This window comes from Zea mays, chromosome 8 (assembly GCF_902167145.1).
Source record: "Zea mays cultivar B73 chromosome 8, Zm-B73-REFERENCE-NAM-5.0, whole genome shotgun sequence".
Lineage (NCBI taxonomy): Eukaryota > Viridiplantae > Streptophyta > Magnoliopsida > Poales > Poaceae > Zea > Zea mays.
The window spans coordinates 164,192,422-164,214,081 of NC_050103.1; positions in this window are offsets into that span (position 1 = coordinate 164,192,422).

Sequence of the window (21,660 nt, forward strand, 5' to 3'; positions counted from 1 at the left end):
GTCGTTTCAGAGAGTGGTTGTATGGTCCTTTGTCCCATTGGCCAGAGGCAGAGGTAAAGGAAAAGAGATACATGGGGTGGGCGGCAGAAGAGGTCAAATTTGATCCAATACTCTGCAAATGTGGTATTGAAGCTAAGTATGGATTAGTTCCTTCGGAGCTTGGTGTTGGATATTTTTGTGGACATATGGTCGATTACGATGAGGTTGGTATTTTTTTTGCACCAGATGTAATGTTATAGTGGTACTTACTATTTTTTTGTAGGAGACGAGGAAATGCAGTTGGGAGAGTTACGACGACAAAGGAGAGGTGATGCGCACAATAGAGTCCAAGAGAATAATGGGACAGAAGATGCGTTGTGGATCTCGGCTCGTCGATTCGTACATTAACGATCGCATACGCGACATGCGTAGGGAAGCAAAATCTGCCTTTTATGATAGCCCGAAGCGTGCAGAGTATAGGAGGTTGAAGGCGGCAGATGAGAAGAGAGCACAGGATGCAAGGGAATGGGAAGCGGCTCAAGCCGAGAAACAGATGTTGGATAATCTTGCTGATCGCCTCAAGGGAAGTAAGTGAGATAAATGATATTATAATTATGTTAGTACAATTTATTTATCCTGACTTTGCTAACTTAATTTTCTCATTATATTTGCAGAGATTGGAAGCGGCGTAAACTATTTGGCCAATGAGGCGCATGCGAGATATGTTCAGGATAAAATGGCAACGGTTGAGCTGATGGAGGAGGAGGACGACGACACATCTAGATTGAGTGAGCTTATCGCCCTCGCAGAGGCAGGATTACATGAAGAAGAGGAGGACGACACGTCAAGGTTGAGTGAGCTCATCGCACTAGCTGAGGCAGGATTACATGCTCAAGAGGAAGAGGATGAGTTTATGTCTCAGGCCGCCGCAGAGGTAGAGGCAGCTTATTACAAGAAGAAGTCTGATGAGGCTGAGGCTGAGGATGAGCTATTCTCCCAAGCTGCAGATGAAGCAAAAGCCAATTATTACAAAAGAACTGGTGACAAGTGTGATGCAGGACAATGCAGCAAGTGGAATGAGGTTGTTGTTGAGGATTGCGCGACGGATGACTCCGAAGATGAGTTACTCATAGATTGTGATTCAGACTAAAGAATTGTAGCCTATTATGTAGTATTTACGTATCAAAAATAATTTAGAACTCTAAAGATGCGTTACTTATTGCTTATTATGTTTTTTACAGTTCACAAAATTTTTTTGCAAGAGTTCCCCTTGTTTTATTAACAACCACAGTTCAAATAATCACATATTATAAGACATATAAGCATTTCAACATATAATACATCACAAAATAACATCGAATATAAAAACATCCACAGAACATAGTTCTTCATACAATGTCCACAAACAAAGTCCAAAATACAAGTTCCACAACACATAGTCCAAAACACATAACATAGTTCATATTACAACGTCTCCAGCATGAGTCCAAATCACACAGTTTTCAGGATAAGACCAACATCACAAAGTATTCATTTCCTCCTAGTCTTACCCTTGCCCTTGGCCCCAAGAGCGTCGGTGCCTGGAGTGTAAGGGTCTCGTGGACGCCTTCTACGTGGTGTCAGCTGTGATGGCTGAGTTGTAGGAGCATCCTGCAACTGAGATGGTCCAATCTCCACCTGACCTGCGGCGCCAGCGCCAGCGCCAGCGTCGTCGTCGTCGTCGTCGTCGTCCTGGGCCACGTCCTCAAACGTGTCCCGCGTCGATCGCGAAGAGCTCAGTCCTGCTGTAGATGGTCCAACTGCACAAATGGGAGGCTGAACGTCCTGCTGCATACGAGACACAGGCAGCTGCACGTCAACGCCCGCTAGAGACCGGCATCCACACCGAGCCGCTGCACGACGAAGACGACGTGATACCCTCTGGAATCGAAATATTAGTTAAAGACATATGTTACAACATAGAAATAAACAAGTTTTCTGTTAGACATTGATACTCACTGATAGTAACGATAGCGTAGTAGTATCTGAAGTTCTCTGTGAGATACGCTCGAGTTCAACAACAGATACGAGCATAGAGTTTCCCTATCACAAGTTAAGACATTAGGATGCTCAAAACTAGACATAAAACATTGAATTGAAATCTCTAATTTTAGTAAAGAAATAGTTACCACTCTATCAAGGATTGGAGCAGCCTCAATTTGGGACCCGTGCCGAGCAGCTATGTCGAAAGCTGTGTCTTCGTCGTCTGACGATTCTTGCTCGGCGTAGTCTGCAACTGTCCACTGTCCCTTCAACTTGCACCTAGTCACACCAGAATACCAAATCAAATACTTCCGGAAGTTGTAGTTTGTGTGCGCCTGGTCATTCTCATAGTTAAGATCCCCCTGTTGGTCCCATTCATCAATGTAATCACGATGGTGCGTCTCGAAGTCCGTGACCTTCTTCTGTCTCTGTCTGTCGAACCTACAAAAGTTAGAACCATATATTAGCGACTAAACTGATATTTCAATTATTAGTTAGAATAACAAGTGCATGTAGTAACTCACTTATGAAGTTCTATTGAAGTCGAGAATGGCTCCACCGGAAACTCCTGGCGCAATCCGAACTGTCGAGCAACTCTGTGGGGCAAGTGGTACTCAACAGCATAAAAACATATGAGTGGACACCTCATGAGGTAGAGGTTCTCGTCTATTGAGCACATGCTGCTCAACTGTATGCTGTCGAAATATGGATCAAGATACGGTTGCCAAGTCACCTGCAAAAGTTTTAGAAAGCCCATGTAAGCACGCTGGTGTCGTGCGATAAAAGTAGAAAGGACATGTAGCCATCGTCTCAGTGTAGGCAGGTCCTTGAAAAGTAAGCCTACCTTAATCTCAATGCTGTCGGCGTTATCCGGAGCCTCTAGCAGTTCATCGTCACGTCCTTCTGCATAAGCACGGGTGGAATGACTTAAACTGCTAAATTCATGTACTGCAGGGTCTCGCTCCGGACACAAACGTCTTATGAGTTCAATTTCTTGCTCCGTCATTTCTTGAACCGGACGGTCATCATCAAAATCTAAGGCCCGTGCAGCCTCATATGGCTCCTCCTCATCCTCAATCTGAACATCAACACTATTGGATGCCCTGCATATGTTGTCCATATTATATGACACAGGCACATCAAGATAAGCAGCATTATCGATATGTGGAGATCCTGCATCGTGTCGGAGCAAGAAAAACCACATTAAAAACCCTAATCAAACGAAATAACGATGGATACGAACAATGTGTCGAAGACACTTACTAGGATGATTGTGCACTGGATCCTGGGTCAATGGGATCTCTTGGGGGGGTACCACCGCATTAGAAGCCCCACAAACGCCAGGAAGAGGACAAGAAATCCCATACTCGTGCGGACCCGATTGAGCATCGGGCACAACAACCACTTCTTCATGAAGCTCTACCAAAGGAGCTTCAATACGAGATGCATTTGGCATTTGTGGAGACAACCCGACTGGACCATCGCAATGACTAACTGGTAACTTTTGAACAACCACATCCAAACATGGTGGAACCATCGTCTTCACAATTCTTAAATATATCACCCAATCATCTTCTGAGGTAATGGAGATCAACCGTCGGACAACTGTTCCATATGTAATATGGGACAACAAACCCTGAATTGATATTCTAGGGTCGTTTATGTCGCAACTAATCTCCTCACAAGCTCGAGCCAAAAGCTTGTCAAAAGATGGTCTTTCATCGAACAACATGGTCACGATCTTCATACCATCAAAAGTAACACTCCCATAAGCATCTATCTCCACCCTTCCTCCATGGTATAATGTTACTAGGCTGTCCATCTATTACAAAAATGGATTACTAACTCAATAATGGCTATATACTTAAGCCTGCTAACTTACTAAGTAATAAATATATATTAACTAATAACTATATAGTAAATATTAAATGAACACATCAAACGAAATTACATAATCTATAAATAATGTACGAAAACATTGTATACCTGAGAACGCGTACGAGTCCAGCTAACGGTGGAGAAGGTCAAGTCGGACGAACACCTACGTACAAAAAAACCTATTGTCAGTAAAAAATTTGGCAGCACCTCCCCTGTAAAGTGATGTTTATAGAACCTGCGAATAAACGACAACACGATGGTTGCCAACACAGAAAACATGTAATATCAATGCGCTAAACAAAATGCTAACTATATAATCACTAAAAATTTACTAAACACTAACAATATGCTAAGCAAGAAACTAGCTAACTATTTTAATAAACACGAACAAGAGCTAACAATTTACTAAACAATAAAAAAATACCTAACAATAGCTAACAATTTACTAACTAATACCTAACAATAGCTAACAATTTACTAACTAAGTAAATACCTAACAATACCTAATAATAGCTAACAATTTACTAACTAAAAAATAAAAAAATACCTAGCGGCAGCCGGTGGCCGGGCCGGGGCGGTGGCGCGGCGGCGCGGGAGCTCCGCGGCCGCGACGGCGAGGGAGCTCCGCGGCGAGCTCGGCGGCCACGGCGGGCGGGGCGCTCTCGGCGAGCTCGGCGGGCGGCGGGCGGGGCGCTCTCGGCGAGCTCGGCGGGCGGCGGGCGGGGCGCTCTCGGCGAGCGCTGGCGGCGGCGGCGGCGGTAGGCGCGGCGGCGGTCGTAGGAAACGGCGGCAGCGCGCGTAGAGCGAGAGAAACAGAGAACAAACGCAGAGGAAAGGGGGTTACGGTTAAGTTTCCTAGCTCGGCGCCAAGATCTGTGGCGCCGAGCTAGGTGCCACGCGGACATCCACGTCATCCCTGCCCGTCATGACCACGTCACAGCTCGGCGCCATAGGCTGTGGCGCCGAGCTGGCTATGGCGCCGAGCTAAGGGTCCAAAACTGAGTTTAAAATTTTTTTAGGTCTAAACGTGATTTTACTTCTATTTAAGGGCTAAAATACAAAAAATTCGGTGCATACCCTATCCTACAATCAACAGATCGTTTAATATACTTGGGCCTCACGCATATGCATGCATGCATGTATCATCAACTATACACATACTGACGTACGCACACAATACGACCCGAATATAAGCTTATCCTTGTCCTGTGCCGAGTGTCCAGCACTCGGTAAAGAACCTCTTTGCCGAGAGGCTAGCTTTACCGAGTGCGGCACTCGGCAAAGCCTTCTTTGCCGAGTGCCCGACAAAAAGCACTCGGCAAAGATTGCAACACTCGGCAAAGACTTGGATTCCGGTAGTGCACATGCACGAACAGAAGTTGGCTGTTTGGGGGCTTCTTCTAACTTCTGTTTGTAGGTCACGAATGTGGAGGCCTGCATTTTTCCGGACACCGTACGTAGCCTCGCGCCGTGCCAACGACCGTTCGTACGTACCAACCGAGTTTGATCCATTCATTTCACGTAACGCGACCATGCTCCGCGTACGTCTGTGTCCTGTGCCAGCGTATATGCCACCAGATCAACTTTTTACATATACAACCGTCAAATGAAAGGGTACCCTGCTAGATCTCGTGCATCTCCCTGTGTACTCTCCGGCGGCCGATCGACGATCCTAATTGCAGTAATGGCGCGACAGGCTGTGTTCGTTCATGGTGATGAACTGATGACTGATGAGACGTATACCCAACAAGCACGTACTAACGATATTTAATTGATTTGATTCAATGATTTGTATACAAGATCGATATAAGCTAGATCCGGAAAATCTACGACGTGTCTTAACAGTAATGTAATAATGACATTAAAAGCCCAATCTAATTGACAGGTGCGCGCATGGCCGATTTGGCTGGCGAGCGAGCACGCGTAATTCGCAAAACTAGGGATCGCGTGACACGGACATGCATGCATGTTGCGTGCTAAGCCGCGAAATTTTGCGTCGTCCTCGTTATGTCGGTTCGAAGCTCTTCATCATCTATAGTGATCACACTTGTTTTCCTTCCTTTCTTTCTGCTTTTGTATTAACTGCATGCATGCATGTCATGCACACGTACGTACCAAACGTCAGCTACCGATCTACAGATTATATATCAATCAGAAATGTCATGCATGCATGTCATGCACACGTAGTAGTGTATTTACTACGTGTCTATATATATATAACTTGTATACATAAAAAGCTAGCTAGCCACAACCACCATTCACTAAGCTAGTACAAAGATCGTTTTTTTTTTCTGACGTGTTGACAATTTTTTTTCCACTGGCGATAGTGTAAAATACGTGGGCAGAGGGTCAAGATCTGTGTAAAATGTCATTTACATTACAATGATGGACGCTTAATTAAACTAACCGCCGGTGCAAATGTCCTATTTACACGGGTCCATTTAAGCGAACCGCCGGTGTAAGTGTGACTATATTTGCGCTAACAGTTTGCTTAATGAATCATGCATCCATAAAAAAATACTATAAATATTGTTTCTTCCTCTCGCTAGAAGAGTAGAGCCATTCAATCGAGCTACCTTCTATTGATAGCGAAATTGCCGGTGTAGTATAATTTGTTTCAGTATACATCATAAACTAGTTCTAATGCGTTATATGGCTGTTGTAGGGATTCTATATTTATGAAGGAAATAAAACATTAAATGCGATTTTTTGTTTCTATGTATGCAATTCATTTCCTTTCATTGCTTATTCTTTCATCATAAATTCGTGTGCATGCAGCTGGTAACAGATTTTTACGCAGTATACCGAATTACATAATTATCTACACAGTGTAGCATATTTAATATCAGTATATATCATAAAATGGTCATTACGAGTCTAGCTACATGACTATTGCAGCGATCCTAAATTTATGGAGGAAATAAAATATTTAAAATAAAAACTGTCACACATATCTTTCCTAAATTTACGCGCATGTAAGGGAACGTGTTTGACTCATATATGTATTTTGCCGTAATTTTTGGATCTGTATAACCGCATACATGTGACTGCCATGTTTTTCGGATCTGACATAAAAATAGGATCGTAATAACAACCTACTAGAGCTATCAACCTCTCACATTGGCTCGGTATATACACTTATAATTGAGAGATTTTATGCTCAAAACTTAAGGTTATTACGCTCCAACCCGGAGATGCGTCAACCAGTGAACAACATGTCAGATTTTTTACGCAGTGTAACGAATTGCATAAATACCTACACCATATAGTATAATTTGTATCAGTATATATCATAAACTAGATCTAATGTGTTTAGCTGCATGGCTGTTGGAGGGATCTTATATTTATGAAGATAATAAAACATTAAATACGATTTTTTGTTTCTATGCGTGCAATTCATTTCCTTTCATTGCACATTATTTTCATCATAAATTCGTGTGCATGCAGCTGGGAACAGATTTTTACGCAGTATACCTAATTGCATAATTATCTACACAGGGTAGCATATTTAGTAGCAGTATATATCATAAAATGGTCCTTACGAGTTTAGCTGCATGGCTGTCGCAGCGACCCTAAATTTATAGAGAAAATAAAGCATTTAAAAATACAAACCGCCACACATATTTTTCCTAAATTTACGCGCATGCAAGAGAACGTGTTTGACTCATGCATGCATTTCCTTTTTTGCTCGCACAGACGTGGGCGCGGGTGGTGCAACCGACAACCTGGTCCAGTCGGTGCGCTGGGTTGAACCAGGTTGCAGGGGTGATCGACCTGGGCTTCCTTTAACTATTGGAAGCCTAGGGCTCCCGTTATACCTGCCATATATATATATCATTTAGAAAAATGAATTTTATTGAACCCGTCATCTTTGGGTTTCTCTAGTTTTCAATGGGCGGACAGTCCGTGCCTGAGGCCGGGCAGTCCGTGCTTGGTCTCGGACAGTGCTCTTCTCTCATTCGAACAACCCATAGAAGTGTGGTTTTCAACATAGTTTCTGTCCGAGGTGCTTCGAGGCGTCGCAGACGGTCCGTCGGAAGGGCCCGTATGGTTCGCGATAGAGTAAAAACCCTAAAAAGTTCTCCTGTCCGGAATGGATGGACTTATGCACCTGTGAATCAATCAACTAGAGAAACTAGTTAGTCCATACGATTTGTGTTGGTCGTCAAGCACCAAAATCAATTATAGAAAATGGTTAAGGCCATTTCCCTTTCATTGGGTAAACAAATATCTAACCAATAAAGCTTCGTCTTTATTATACCTTCGGAGGCTCTCTTAGGAAAAGATTCTATATGTACAAGATTACAAATGGTTGATCTCTATAGTAGTGGTATTGTTCATCTATTTATAAGGTCATACCGTATACATATTCTTATAAAATTACAAAATACCCTTCCTATTAAACATTAGTTTTTTTGTAATAGAGAAAGTACAATTATGTATTTCTACAATAGAGACGTGTCGTACTTGACTTTTCCCTTTTTGATGATCTTTTCCCGCCTTCTTTTTCTAAAAGTGACTCCGAATACGTCGAAGAACCATTCCACCTTCAGCTTTCCATCTCTTCTTAGGCACCGTCTTCTAGCTTTGGTCCCTTCTTTGTTATATGTACGAAGCTCTCTCATAAAAGCATATAAACAATGAAACTTTATTATTATGGACCTTTGGCCATGGACCTTCTCCCCAACAGCGTGAGGCTTGACCCACTCATTTGGTATTTGAGATAATTTGTTAGTAATCCTTAGGAGTCGGCACAGATCTCAACTTTGTCACAAAGTCTTGAGATAATCTGGAGGTGATCCTTAGGAGTCGGCACGGGGCTTAAATCTGTCACCAAGTTTTGAGATAATCTGCAAGTGATTTTCCTCAGTCAGCATGTGGATCGACTTTATCACCAAGTCTTGAGATAATCCAGAGGTTATCCTCAAAAGTTAGCACAGGGTTTGACTCTATGACCAAGTCTTGAGATAATCCGAAGGTGATCATCACAAGTCAGTGCGGGGTTTGATTCTATCCTTAGGTCTTGAGATAATTTAGAGGTGATCCTCAAGAGTGGGCGTGTGGCTCAACATTGTCACCAAGTTTTGGTGTCTCCGGTCTTGAGATAATCCAAATGTAGAATCAGTGTGTCATCATTATTTTCTCTTCTCATCAAATTGTGTATGTCAATGATTTTATTGTTTTGCACTAATGCATAGCAATAAATAGCTCTCCAACATTTTGAGTGTAATAAGCACAACCGTGGTGTTGGAGAAGAAATATTAGTAGAAAAAACTTAATATAAAAGAGATTTAGATGGTCATTATTCTATATTTTGTGTCGTCTTCAAGTTAGAGCCGAAACACCGGGATGAAGGGCTTCAACAAACAAAAATGGCCCCTACTAAACATGATGAATGGAGTCCACTAGTTAGAGTCGATAACCATAACATCGATCAACCAGCGTTGGGGACTTGGGGTCCAGCCAAAAGGATGAATCATCTTGGATGGATAGATGCCATCTTCTTCTGGTTATTGGATCATGCAATATTTATAAGAAAACCTCTCGTGAAATTGTGACCTTAATAACCCTAGTTTTGCTAGGGTGTTTGTTTCATCATTTCTTGTCCGAGTATGTGCAAGAACTCAATGCCATCAAATTTGACCTTGAGTTTATGGATCTCCTAGCAATATACCATGACCTTGTCATCATTGCACTTCCACTCCGTGTTCACTTTTGATTACCAGCATAGAGTCCCCGAGGACTCAAGTCCATAGTATGTCAAGCGTTATAGATATTCTCATTCTGAGCATTACATACTTGAATTGCTCACATATGAGGGAAGTAATGACTACCCATGCATTGGCTCCATCGAGTTGTAATACTCCATCAAAATTGACCATCTGGTAATCTAGAACCTTTGTTTTACTTGTAGTCTCTACCTCTATCTTTTCTATCACAAAATCATCAAGTGCTTGATCCTTAATCATAGTTTCGTGCTTGAAGATTATATCATAGATGTCGAGTTCTATGGCCTAATTGGCATCTCGTCTGGTTGCATCCTTATTGTGTAAGACTTCTCCTAATGTGGATGCACTATGAACTTCAATCTAGTGTACATGGAAATAGTGGTCGAGCTTTCAAGAAGTAATGATTAGCACATAAGCTAATTTTGGAATCGAAAAATAGTGAACATTGGATTTGGACATTAATTCATTAATGAAATAGACCAAAAACTGTATAGGATGAATATTGTCTTCCACTTTATGCTTAACCACCAGAGTCATGCTAACTACGTGACTTCTGACCGAGATGTATAATTAAGGCACTTCCACTGGTTTGGGAAAAAACAAAATAGGTGGGTTCGACAAATATCTCTTTGAGTTCTTCCAATGTCATTTGGGTCATGTGAGTCATTCAAATTAATCTTGCTTCTTAAGTAGCTTAAAGAACGGTAGCCCCAGACCTTGAGTCTAAAAATAAAACGGCTCAAGGACCCATCTTTATGATCACCGCTACTTTCTCTGGATTCACTATGATTTCTTTCTATAAAATTAGATATCCAAGTAATCTGACGGATGGTACACCGAATGTGCACTTTTCTGAATTGAACTTGATGTTGAATTTCTTTAGGTTTTTGAAGGTCTTTATTAGGTCATAGATTAGGTCCACCTGGCTTGAGCCCTCCTTGACCCCATGTCAGAGACAAAGTCAAGTCTAGAGTCGAATCTAAGTCCAAGTCGGTGTTAATGGATCTGAGCGAGTTAGAGTCAGAATAAAAGTTCAAGTCAACATCGAGACTAGAGTCCTCCTTGACCCCTAAGCCAAGTCGAAGTCAAGACTAGAGCCGAATCTGAGTCCGAGTCGGTGTTAAGGGATTTGAACGAGTCCGAGTCAAAGTCAGAACCAAATTGAATCCAAGTCCAAGCTAGTGTTAAGGGATCTAAGCAAGTCTAAATCAAAGTTGGAGTTTGAGTCAAAGTCGAGATTAGAGTTGAATGTGAGTCAATGCTAGTGTCGAGGGATCTGAGCAAGTACGAGTCAAATCCAAGTCTAAGTAGAAGTCTAGGTTGTAGTCAAATTTGAATCCAAGCCAGTATCAAGGGATCTGAGCGAGTTTGAGTCAAAGTCAGACTCTGAATCGAAGTTGAGTTTGGAATCAAATTCGAGTCTAACCTGGTGTCGGGAGATTTGAGCGATCCACAACCACCATAATGGGGGTTGAGTCACAATGGTCTTGATCGTATGGTGTCGACATTGCCGGATGGTCTGGATGAACTCGATGTCATAGATGGTGATGTTGCCCATTGTGTTGGTGACGAATCGCAAGATGCCAAACATGAATTAGTTTATCGATGTAAACTTCATAGCTGCCATCAACTATTGATTGATCTTCATGCTCGATAATGAATTTATGGGGTATGTCACGAGATCGAGAGTTAAATGTTAGGGCACGAAAGACATGAGGATTTATATATGTTTGGGCTTCAATGTGAGATAATACTCACACATCCTATGTGTGGTGGTTCTGTTGTATCTTCTGATGTTTAGGGGGTTTTGCCACCCCACCTTTTATATCCTAAGGAGGAACGACGATTACATGGTAAGCATCGAGTCGGTTACTAAGTTTATGATGAAACCGAGTTGATTACCAAGTCGTACACGAGTCCAACTATATATGTACAAGTTTATCTCTTATTCAATTGAAGTATTTGACATATATGCACTTCTAGAAACCTCCTAGTTGTGGGCCCCTTCTGTCAGGGACCATAATTAGGGGTACCCTCAAGGCTCCTAATTCTCAGCTGGTAACCCCCATCAGCACAAAGCTGCAAAGGCCTGATGGGTGCGACTAAGTCAGGGATCGGTCCATTCGAGGGACTCGATCATGCCTCGCCCGAGCCCAGCCTCGGGCAAGGGCAGTCGACCCCGGAGAATCTCCATCTCGCCCGAGGCCCCCTCCAGCGACGAACAAACTTCCGGCTCGCCCGAGCCCCAGTCTTCGCCAAGAAGCAACCCTGGCCAAATCGCCACGCCAACCGACCAAATCGCAGGGGCATTTAATGCAAAGGTGGCCTGACACCTTTATTCTGACGCACGTCCTCCAGTCGACAGAGCCGAAGTGACCGCAGTCACTTCACCGCTCCACTGACCGGCCTGACAGAAGGACAGCGCCGCCTGCGCCGCTCCGACTGCTGTGCCACTCGACAGAGTGAGGCTGACAGGCAGTCAGGCCCGGCCTCAGGCACCATAGGAAACTCCGCTCCGCCCGACCCAGGGCTCGGACTCGGGCTCAGCCCTGTAAGACGGCGAACTCCGCTCCGCCCGACCCAGTGCTCGGACTCGGGCTCAGCCCCGGAAGATGACGAACTCCGCTCCGCCCGACCCAGGGCTCGGACTCGGGCTCAGACCCAGGGCTCGGACTCGGGCTCAGCTCCGGAAGACGGCGAACTCCGCTCCGCCCGACCCAGGGCTCAGACTCGGGCTCAGCCCCGGAAGATGACGAACTCCGCTCCGCCCGACCCAGGGCTCGGACTCGGGCTCAGTCCCGGAAGATGGCGAACTCCGCTCCGCCCGACCCAGGGCTCGGACTCGGGCTCAGCCCCGGAAGACGACGAACTCCGCTCCGCCCGACCCAGAGCTCGGACTCGGGCTCAGCCCCTAAAGACAACGAACTCCGCTTCGCCCGACCCCAGGGCTCGGACTCAGCCCTGGCCTCCACCGACGGTCTCCGCCTCGCCCGACCCAGGGGCTCGGACTTGACCTCGGCCTCGGAAGACAGACTCGACCTCGACCTCGGAGGAGCCTCCACATCGCCCAACCTAGGGCACGGACCGACCACGTCAACAGGAGGCGCCATCATTACCCTACCCCAAGCTGACTCAGGCTACGGGGAAGAAGACCGGCGTCCCATCTGGCTCGCTCCGCCAGACAAGTAATGATGGTGCCCCGCACGCTCTGTGACGACGGCGGCTCTCAGCCCCCTTACGGAAGCAAGAGGACGTCAGCAAGGACTCGACAGCCCCGACAGCTGTCCTTCCGCCAGGCTCCAGCGCTCCTCCGACGGCCACGACACCACACGAACCGGGTGCCAAAACCTCTCCGGCTGCCACGATGGCATGTACTTAGGGCGCTAGCTCTCCTCTGCTAGACACGTTAGCACTCTGCTACACCCCCCATTGTACACCTGGATCCTCTCCTTACGCCTATAAAAGGAAGGACCAGGGCCCTCTTACAGAAGGTTGGCCGCGCGGGGAAGAGAACGGGACAGGCGCTCGCGTGAGGCCGCTCGCTCCCTTCCCGCGTGGAACGCTTGTAACCCCCTACTGCAAGCGCACCCGACCTGGGCGCGGGACAAACACGAAGGCCGCGGGATCTCCACCTCCCTCTCGCTCCGGCTGCCTTTTCCCCCCTTCGCGCTCTGTCTCGCACCGACCCATCTGGGCTGGGGCACGCGGCGACATTTCACTCGTCGGTCCAGGGACCCCCCGGTCTCGAAACGCCGACAGTTGGCGCGCCAGGTAGGGGCCTGCTGCGTGTTGACGAACAGCTTCCCGTCAAGCTCCAGATGGGCAGTCTCCAGCAACCTCTCCAGCCGGGGACGATGCTCCGTTTCGGGAGTCTTGAGTTCATGTCCCTCGACGGCAGCTACAACATGATACTCCTTCCCCCGCCGTGTGACAGCGACAATGGCGGCCGACAGCCCGCCCGCCGGCGGCGGAATCGACGACGTCTTCCCCGCGTGGTGGAAGAACAACATTCTAGCTCACCCCGCCCTCTCCCCCGCCGACGGAGGAGGAGGCGGGGCAACCAAGGCCAAGCAGGAGGCGGCACCTCGTCGGCTGTCGAGCAAGTCGACGGCGCCGGCGCCCCAACGGGGGGCACGTCAGGCATCGATCTCGCGTTTGAGACGAAGACGAGCGCCGTCTCCCCGCAACACGCCAATTCCAAGCAAACGGACGACGCCAGCACGCTAGCGAAAGGCTTGCTGGGCATCACCCTCGTACATGAGACGACGGTGCAGTCAGTCCCTGACGTGACTTCGTCACCGCCCGTCGACCAAGAGGTACCCACCGATTCCCATCTCACGCCCTTTGGATTCAGCCTCGACCCGCCAAGCGACTTCGCTTTGGCGGGCGCTCTCGTAGAGGCGAGTCCAAACCCTCTGGGGTTTCGTATGCGGTCACCCTGGGACCGGCTGACGGACGTCTCGACCTACGGGCCCTCGGGGTCCGAGGAAGATGACGTGCCCGACTTCTGTTGGGATTTCTCCGGACTTGGTAACCCCAGTGCCATGCGGGACTTCATGACCGCATGCGACTACTGGCTTTCCGACTGTTCCGACGGTGGCCGCAGCCTCGGCGACGAGGGCTGCGGCCCAAGTCGTGAATGTTTCCACGTCGATCTAGGGGGTCCCTCCGAAGGCAACCATCTTGGTATGCCGGAGAACGGTGACCTCCCTAGGCCTGTGCCTCGCGTTGACATCCTACGGGAGCTAGCAGTGGTCCCCGTTCAGGCGGGGGGTCATGACCCACAGCTCGAGCAAATCCGCGGGGTGCAGGCCAGGCTCGACGAGGGAGCAGGAACACTTGAGCCGATGCGCCGGGACGTCGGGCAGGATTGGGTGGGCCAACCTCCGGCCGGGGAAGTGCGTCATCTACCCCAGGGCTTCCAGCACCGCATCGCCGATGATGTCTTGGTGAGGCCGCCACCTGCTTCTAGTGGAGTCGGCCAGAACCTGGCTGCAGCGGCAATGCTTCTCCGCGCGATGCCGGAGCCATCAACCACCGAGGGGCGGCAAATCCAGGGAGAGCTCAAGAATCTCCTGGAGGGCGCCGCGGTCCAACGGGCCGAAAGCTCCGCCTCCCGAAGGCAGGGGTACCCCTCGGAACATCGCGCCGCGACTTCCCGATTCATGCGGGAAGCCTGAGTCCACACCGGGCGCACGCGCAACACAGCGCCTGCGGCCTCGGGTCGCTTCGGCAACTAGCACCATCACCGCGACCGTCGGGCCCACCTCGACGAGAGGGTGCGCCGAGGCTACCACCCCAGGCGTGGGGGACGCTATGACAGCGGGGAGGATCAGAGTCCCTCGCCCGAACCACCCGGTCCGCAGGCTTTCAGCCGCGCCATACGAAGGGCGCCGTTCCCGACCCAGTTCCGAACCCCGACTACTATCACAAAGTACTCGGGGGAGACGAGACCGGAACTGTGGCTCGCAGACTACCGGCTGGCCTGCCAACTGGGTGGAACGGACGATGACAACCTCATCATCCGCAACCTCCCCCTGTTCCTCTCCGACACCGCTCGCGCCTGGTTGGAGCACCTGCCTCCGGGGCAGATCTCCAACTGGGACGACCTAGTCCAAGCCTTCGCCGGCAATTTCCAGGGCACGTACGTGCGCCCTGGAAACTCCTGGGACCTCTGAAGCTGCCGACAGCAGCCGGGAGAGTCTCTCTGGGACTACATCCGGCGATTCTTGAAGCATCGCATCGAGCTGCCCAACATCACCGATTCAGATGTCATCGGCGCGTTCCTCGCCGGCACCACTTGCCGCGACCTAGTCAGCAAGCTGGGTCGAAAGACCCGCACCAGGGCAAGCGAGCTGATGGACATCGCCACCAAGTTCGCCTCTGGCCAGGAGGCGGTTGAGGCTATCTTCCGGAAGGACAAGCAGCCCCAGGGCCGCCCACCGGAAGATGCCCCCGAGGCATCAACTCAGCGCGGCGCCAAGAAGAAGGGCAAGAAGAAGTCGCAAGCGAAACGCGACGCCACCGACGTGGACCTTGTCGCCGCTGCCGAGTACAAGAACCCTCGGAAACCCCCCGGAGGTGCCAACCTCTTCGACAAGATGCTCAAGGAGCCGTGCCCCTACCATCAGGGGCCCGTCAAGCACACCCTTGAGGAGTGCGCTATGCTTCGGCGCCACTTCCACAGGGCCGGGCCACCCGTGGAGGGTGGCAGGGCTCGCGACGACGACAAGAAGGAAGATCACCAGGCAGGAGAGTTCCCCGAGGTCCGCGACTGCTTCATGATCTACGGTGGGCAAGCGACAAACGCCTCGGCTCGGCACCGCAAGCAAGAGCGTCGGGAGGTCTGTTCGGTGAAGGTGGCAGCGCCAGTCTACCTAGACTGGTCCGACAAGCCCATCACCTTCGACCAAGCCGACCACCCCGACCACGTGCCGAGCCCGGGGAAATACCCGCTCGTTGTCGACCCCATCATCGGCGACGTCAGGCTCACCAAGGTCCTCATGGACGGAGGCAGCAGCCTCAAACATCATCTACGCCGAGACCCTCGGGCTCCTGCGTGTTGATCTGTCCTCGGTCCGGGCAGGCGCTGCGCCTTTCCACGGGATCATCCCCGGGAAGCGCGTCCAGCCCCTCGGACAACTCGACCTTCCCGTCTGCTTCGGAGCACCCTCCAACTTCCGAAGGGAGACCCTCACGTTCGAGGTGGTCGGGTTCTGAGGAACCTACCACGCAGTATTGGGGAGGTCATGCTACGCGAAGTTCATGGCCGTCCCCAACTACACCTACCTCAAGCTCAAGATGCCGGGCCCCAACGGGGTCATCACCGTCGGCCCCACGTACCGACACGCGTTCGAATGCGACGTGGAGTGCGTGGAGTACGCCGAGGCCCTCGCTGAATCCGAGGCCCTCATCGCCGACCTGGAGAGCCTCTCGAAGGAGGTGCCAGACGTGAAGCGCCACGCCGACAACTTCGAGCCAGCGGAGACGGTTAAGTCCGTCCCCCTCGACCCCAGCAGCGACGCCTCCAAGCAGATCCGGATCGGCTCCGAGCTCGACCCCAAATAGGAAGCAGTGCTCGTCGACTTTCTCCGCGCAAACGCCGATGTTTTCGCGTGGTGTCCCTCGGACATGCCCGGCATACCGAGGGATGTCGCCGAGCACTCGCTGGATATCCGAGCTGGAGCCCGACCCGTCAAGCAGCCTCTGCGCTGATTCGACGAAGAAAAGCGCAGAGCCATAGGCGAGGAGATCCACAAGCTAATGGCGGCAAGATTCATCAAAGAGGTATTCCATCCCGAATGGCTTGCCAACCCTGTGCTTGTGAGAAAGAAAGGAGGGAAATGGCGGATGTGTGTAGACTACACTGGTCTAAACAAAGCATGTCCGAAGGTTCCCTACCCTCTGCCTCGCATCGATCAAATTGTGGATTCCACTGCTGGGTGCAAAACCCTGTCTTTCCTCGATGCCTACTCAGGGTATCACCAAATCAGGATGAAAGAGTCCGACCAGCTCGCGACTTCTTTCATCACCCCCTTCGGCATGTACTGCTATGTCACCATGCTGTTCGGCTTGAGGAATGCGGGTGCGACGTACCAGCGGTGCATGAACCATGTGTTCGGCGAACACATTGGCCGGACGGTCGAGGCCTACGTCGATGACATCGTAGTCAAGACAAGGAAAGCCTCCGACCTCCTTTCCGACCTTGAAGTGACATTCCGATGTCTCAAGGCGAAAGGCGTGAAGCTCAATCACGAAAAGTGTGTCTTCGGGGTACCCCGAGGCATGCTCTTGGGGTTCATCGTCTCCGAGCGGGGCATCGAAGCCAACCCGGAGAAGATCGCAGCCATCACCAGCATGGGGCCCATCAAGGACTTGAAGGGCGTACAGAGAGTCACGGGATGTCTTGCGGCTCTGAGCTGCTTCATCTCACGCCTCGGCGAAAGAGGCCTGCCTCTGTACCGCCTCTTAAGGAAGGCCGAGTGCTTCACTTGGACCCCTGAGGCCGAGGAAGCCCTCGGGAACCTGAAGGCGCTCCTCACGAATCCGCCCATCTTGGTGCCCCCCGCTGCCGGAGAAGCCCTCTTGATCTACGTCGCCGCGACCACTCAGGTGGTTAGCACCGCGATCGTGGTTGAGAGACGAGAAGAGGGGCATGCATTGCCCGTCCAGAGGCCAGTCTACTTCATCAGCGAGGTACTGTCCGAGACCAAGATCCGCTACCCACAAGTTCAGAAGCTGCTATACGCGGTGATCCTGACGCGGTGGAAGTTGCGACACTACTTCGAGTCTCATCCGGTAAATGTGGTGTCATCCTTCCCCCTGGGGGAGATCATCCAGTGCCGAGAGGCCTCAGGTAGAATCACAAAGTGGGTGGTGGAAATCATGGGCGAAACAATCTCGTTCGCCCCTCGGAAGGCCATCAAGTCCCAGGTCTTGGCGGACTTCGTGGCTGAATGGGTCGACACCCAGCTCCCAACAGTTCCGATCCAGCCGGAACTCTGGACCATGTTCTTCGACGGGTCGCTGATGAAGACAGGAGCCGGCGTAGGCCTACTCTTCATCTCGCCCCTCGGAAAGCATCTACGCTACGTGCTACGCCTCCACTTCCCGGTGTCCAACAATGTGGCTGAGTACGAGGCTCTGGTCAACGGGTTGCAGATCGCCATTGAGCTAGGGGTCCGACGCCTCGACGCTCGCGGTGACTCGCAGCTCGTCATCGACCAAGTCATGAAGAACTCCCACTGCCGCGACCCGAAGATGGAGGCCTACTGCGATGAGGTTCGGCGCCTGGAAGACAAGTTCTACGGGCTCGAGCTCAACCACATCGCCCGGCGCCACAACGAGATTGCGGACGAGCTGGCTAAAATAGCCTCGGGGCGAACAACGGTTCCCCCGGACGTCTTCTCCCGAGACCTGCATCAACCCTCCGTCAAGATTGACGACACGCCCGAGCCCGAGGCACCCTCGGCCCAGCCCGAGGTACCCTCGGCTCAGTCCGAGGCACCCTCGGCTCGGCCCGAGGCACCCTCAGCTCGGCCCGAGGCACCCTCGGTTCAGCCCGAGGTACCCTCGGCCCCCGAGGGTGAGGCACTGCGCGTCGAGGAGGAGCGAAGCGGGGTCACGCCTAATCGAAACTAGCAGACCCCGTACCTGCAATATCTCCACCAAGGAGAGCTACCCCTCGACCGAGCCGAAGCTCGGCGGTTGGCGCGACGCGCCAAGTCGTTCATCTTGCTGGGGGATGGGAAGGAGCTCTACCACCGCAGCCCCTCAGGCATCCTCCAGCGATGCATCCCCATCGCCGAAGGTCAGGAGCTCCTACGAGAGATACACTCGGGGGCTTGCGGCCATCACGCAGCGCCCCGAGCCCTTGTTGGAAACGCCTTCCGACAAGGTTTCTACTGGCCGACGGCGGTGGCCGACGCCACTAGAATTGTCCGCACCTGCGAAGGGTGTCAGTTCTACGCGAGGCAGACCCACCTGCCCGCTTAGGCTCTGCAGACGATACCCATCACCTGGCCTTTTGCTGTGTGGGGTCTAGACCTCGTCGGCCCCTTGCAGAAGGCACTAGGGGGCTACACGCACCTGTTGGTCGCCATCGACAAATTCTCCAAGTGGATCGAGGTCCGACCCCTAAACAGCATCTGGTCCGAACAGGCGGTGGCGTTCTTCACCAACATCATCCATCGTTTTGGGGTCCCGAACTCCATCATCATCGACAACGGCACCCAGTTCACCGGCAGAAAGTTACTAGACTTCTGCGAGGATCACCACATCTGGGTGGACTGGGCCGCCGTGGCTCACCCCATGACGAATGGGCAAGTAGAGCGTGCCAACGGCATGATTCTACAAGGACTCAAGCCTCGGATCTACAACGACCTCAACAAGTTCGGCAAGCGATGGATGAAGGAACTCCCCTCGGTGGTCTGGAGCCTGAGGACAACGCCGAGCCGAGCCACGGGCTTCACGCCGTTCTTTCTAGTCTATGGGGCCGAGGCCATCTTGCCCACAGAATTAGAATACGGTTCCCCGAGGACGAGAGCCTATGCCGACCAAAGCAACCAAGCTAGTCGAGAAGACTCGCTGGACTAGCTGGAAGAGGCTCGGGACATGGCCTTATTACACTCGGCGCGGTACCAGCAGTCCCTGCGACGCTACCACACCCGAGGGGTCCGGTTCCGAGACCTCCAGGTGGCCGACCTGGTGCTTCGGCTGCGACAGGACGCCCGAGGGCGGCACAAGCTCACGCCTCCCTGGGAAGGGCCGTTCGTCATCGCCAAAGTTCTGAAGCCCGGAACGTACAAGCTGGCCAACAGTCAAGGCGAGGTCTACAGCAACGCTTGGAACATCCAACAGCTACGTCGCTTCTACCCTTAAGATGCTTTCAAGTTGTTCATATACCTTGCTCCCATGCAAAGTTTAGTCATCAAGGAAGGGTCAGCCTTGCCTCGGCAAAGCCCGACCCTCCCTCGGGGGCTAAAAGGGGGGAACCCCCTATGCGTCGAAATTTTCCTCGAAAAAAGATCCTTTCTGCCAGAATGTCTTTCGTGCTTTTCGACTACTTCGAAAGTGGATCCTGAAAACGACGGAGTACACGTAAGCAGCCAAGGCTGACCGAGCCGAGGGACTCCTACGCCTCCGGGATACGGATACCTCACTCATCACCTTCTGCGATAAGTAACTCGCGTTCGGATAAGCGATTCCGCGGACCGAACAAGTCTTCACGCTCGAAAGCTCCTCTGCCGAAGCGATTCTTCGGGCCTTCTCGACTGCGTCGGTGGCAGAACCCTATGGACGGGCAAGAGTGCGCGTAAGCGGCAAGGCCGACCGAGCCGAGGGATTCCTACGCCTCCGGGATACGGATACCTCACTCATCACCTTCCGTGAAAAGCAACTCTTGCTCGCACAGACAATTCTGTTACCGACGAAAAAGTCCAGATACTCGAAACAAGAGGAAAAGAAGCGCAGCTTTACAACACGGCGAGGGTGTGTTTGGGCCTCAGCGGCCGCAGAAAACACACACTACAAGATAATCTGATCCTGCAGGCTCGGATCTTGACAGTTGAAGGGAGCAGCAGCACCCTCGGCGTCAACTACACCTTCGGCGAGGTCCGACCTAGCCTCGGACGGCGACGCGGTCCGAGGACCTCCGCTCTGAAGGACGACATCATCATCACGCCCGGGCCATCGCCGCCAGGGTCTTCTCCAAGAATCCGGCTCGAGCTGTCCCCCGAAGGCATCAGCCCGGCCCGAGGCCTCGGCAGATCAACTCCGGCGTCGGTCCCGCTAACGGACGACCCGGCCAGGCTCCGGCCGACCAAGTCTTCTTTTCGAAGCCAACTCTGCCTCTGTCCGTGCTGACACCGCTACCCCTGGCTTCGGCTCATCGAAGAGCGGCCGAGGGGTTCCTTTAACTAAGCAAGAGAAGCCTCGGACAGCAAGGCCGACCGAGCCGAGGGACTCCTACGCCTCCGGGATACGGATACCTCACTCGTCACCTTTGCACGGGGTGACTCACGCTTGGTGAAGCGGTTTAGACAACCAACAGGCGAGTCTTAGTGCTCGAAAATGAGGAAAAAACACGGCTCCGCGCCAAAAATACATACACGTTCAGGCCCCGATAGCCACAATGAACAAAAGACCGGCATTCAAGGTGCCATTACAAGCGGAACCCCGGTTCCACCTCCGCAGGTACGAACAACCCCACACGATTGGGGGGCCTGCGGAGCAACAGAAGACCGACGAACGGCTCGCCGTCACCCGCTCCAGCAGCGGCGACGACGACGACTTCTGCTCCGGGGGGGCCGAACAGCAGCAGCGATGACCTCAGGGCGGATGCTGCTGCCATGAGGCCCTCGTCCGTGCCCAAACTCGTGAGGCAAGGACGGGCAAAAGGCCGTAGAGTTGGAGGTCGGTCCGTGGGTGGCCCCGGCCATCTCGTCGGCGGAAGAACCTCTTCCAGCTGCCGTGGCGGAAGGCGGCGCCGGGAGCGGCTCCGAAGCCACTCGGGTCAGAGAGCCAGACACGCGGCAGCAGCCAGCGCCACGAA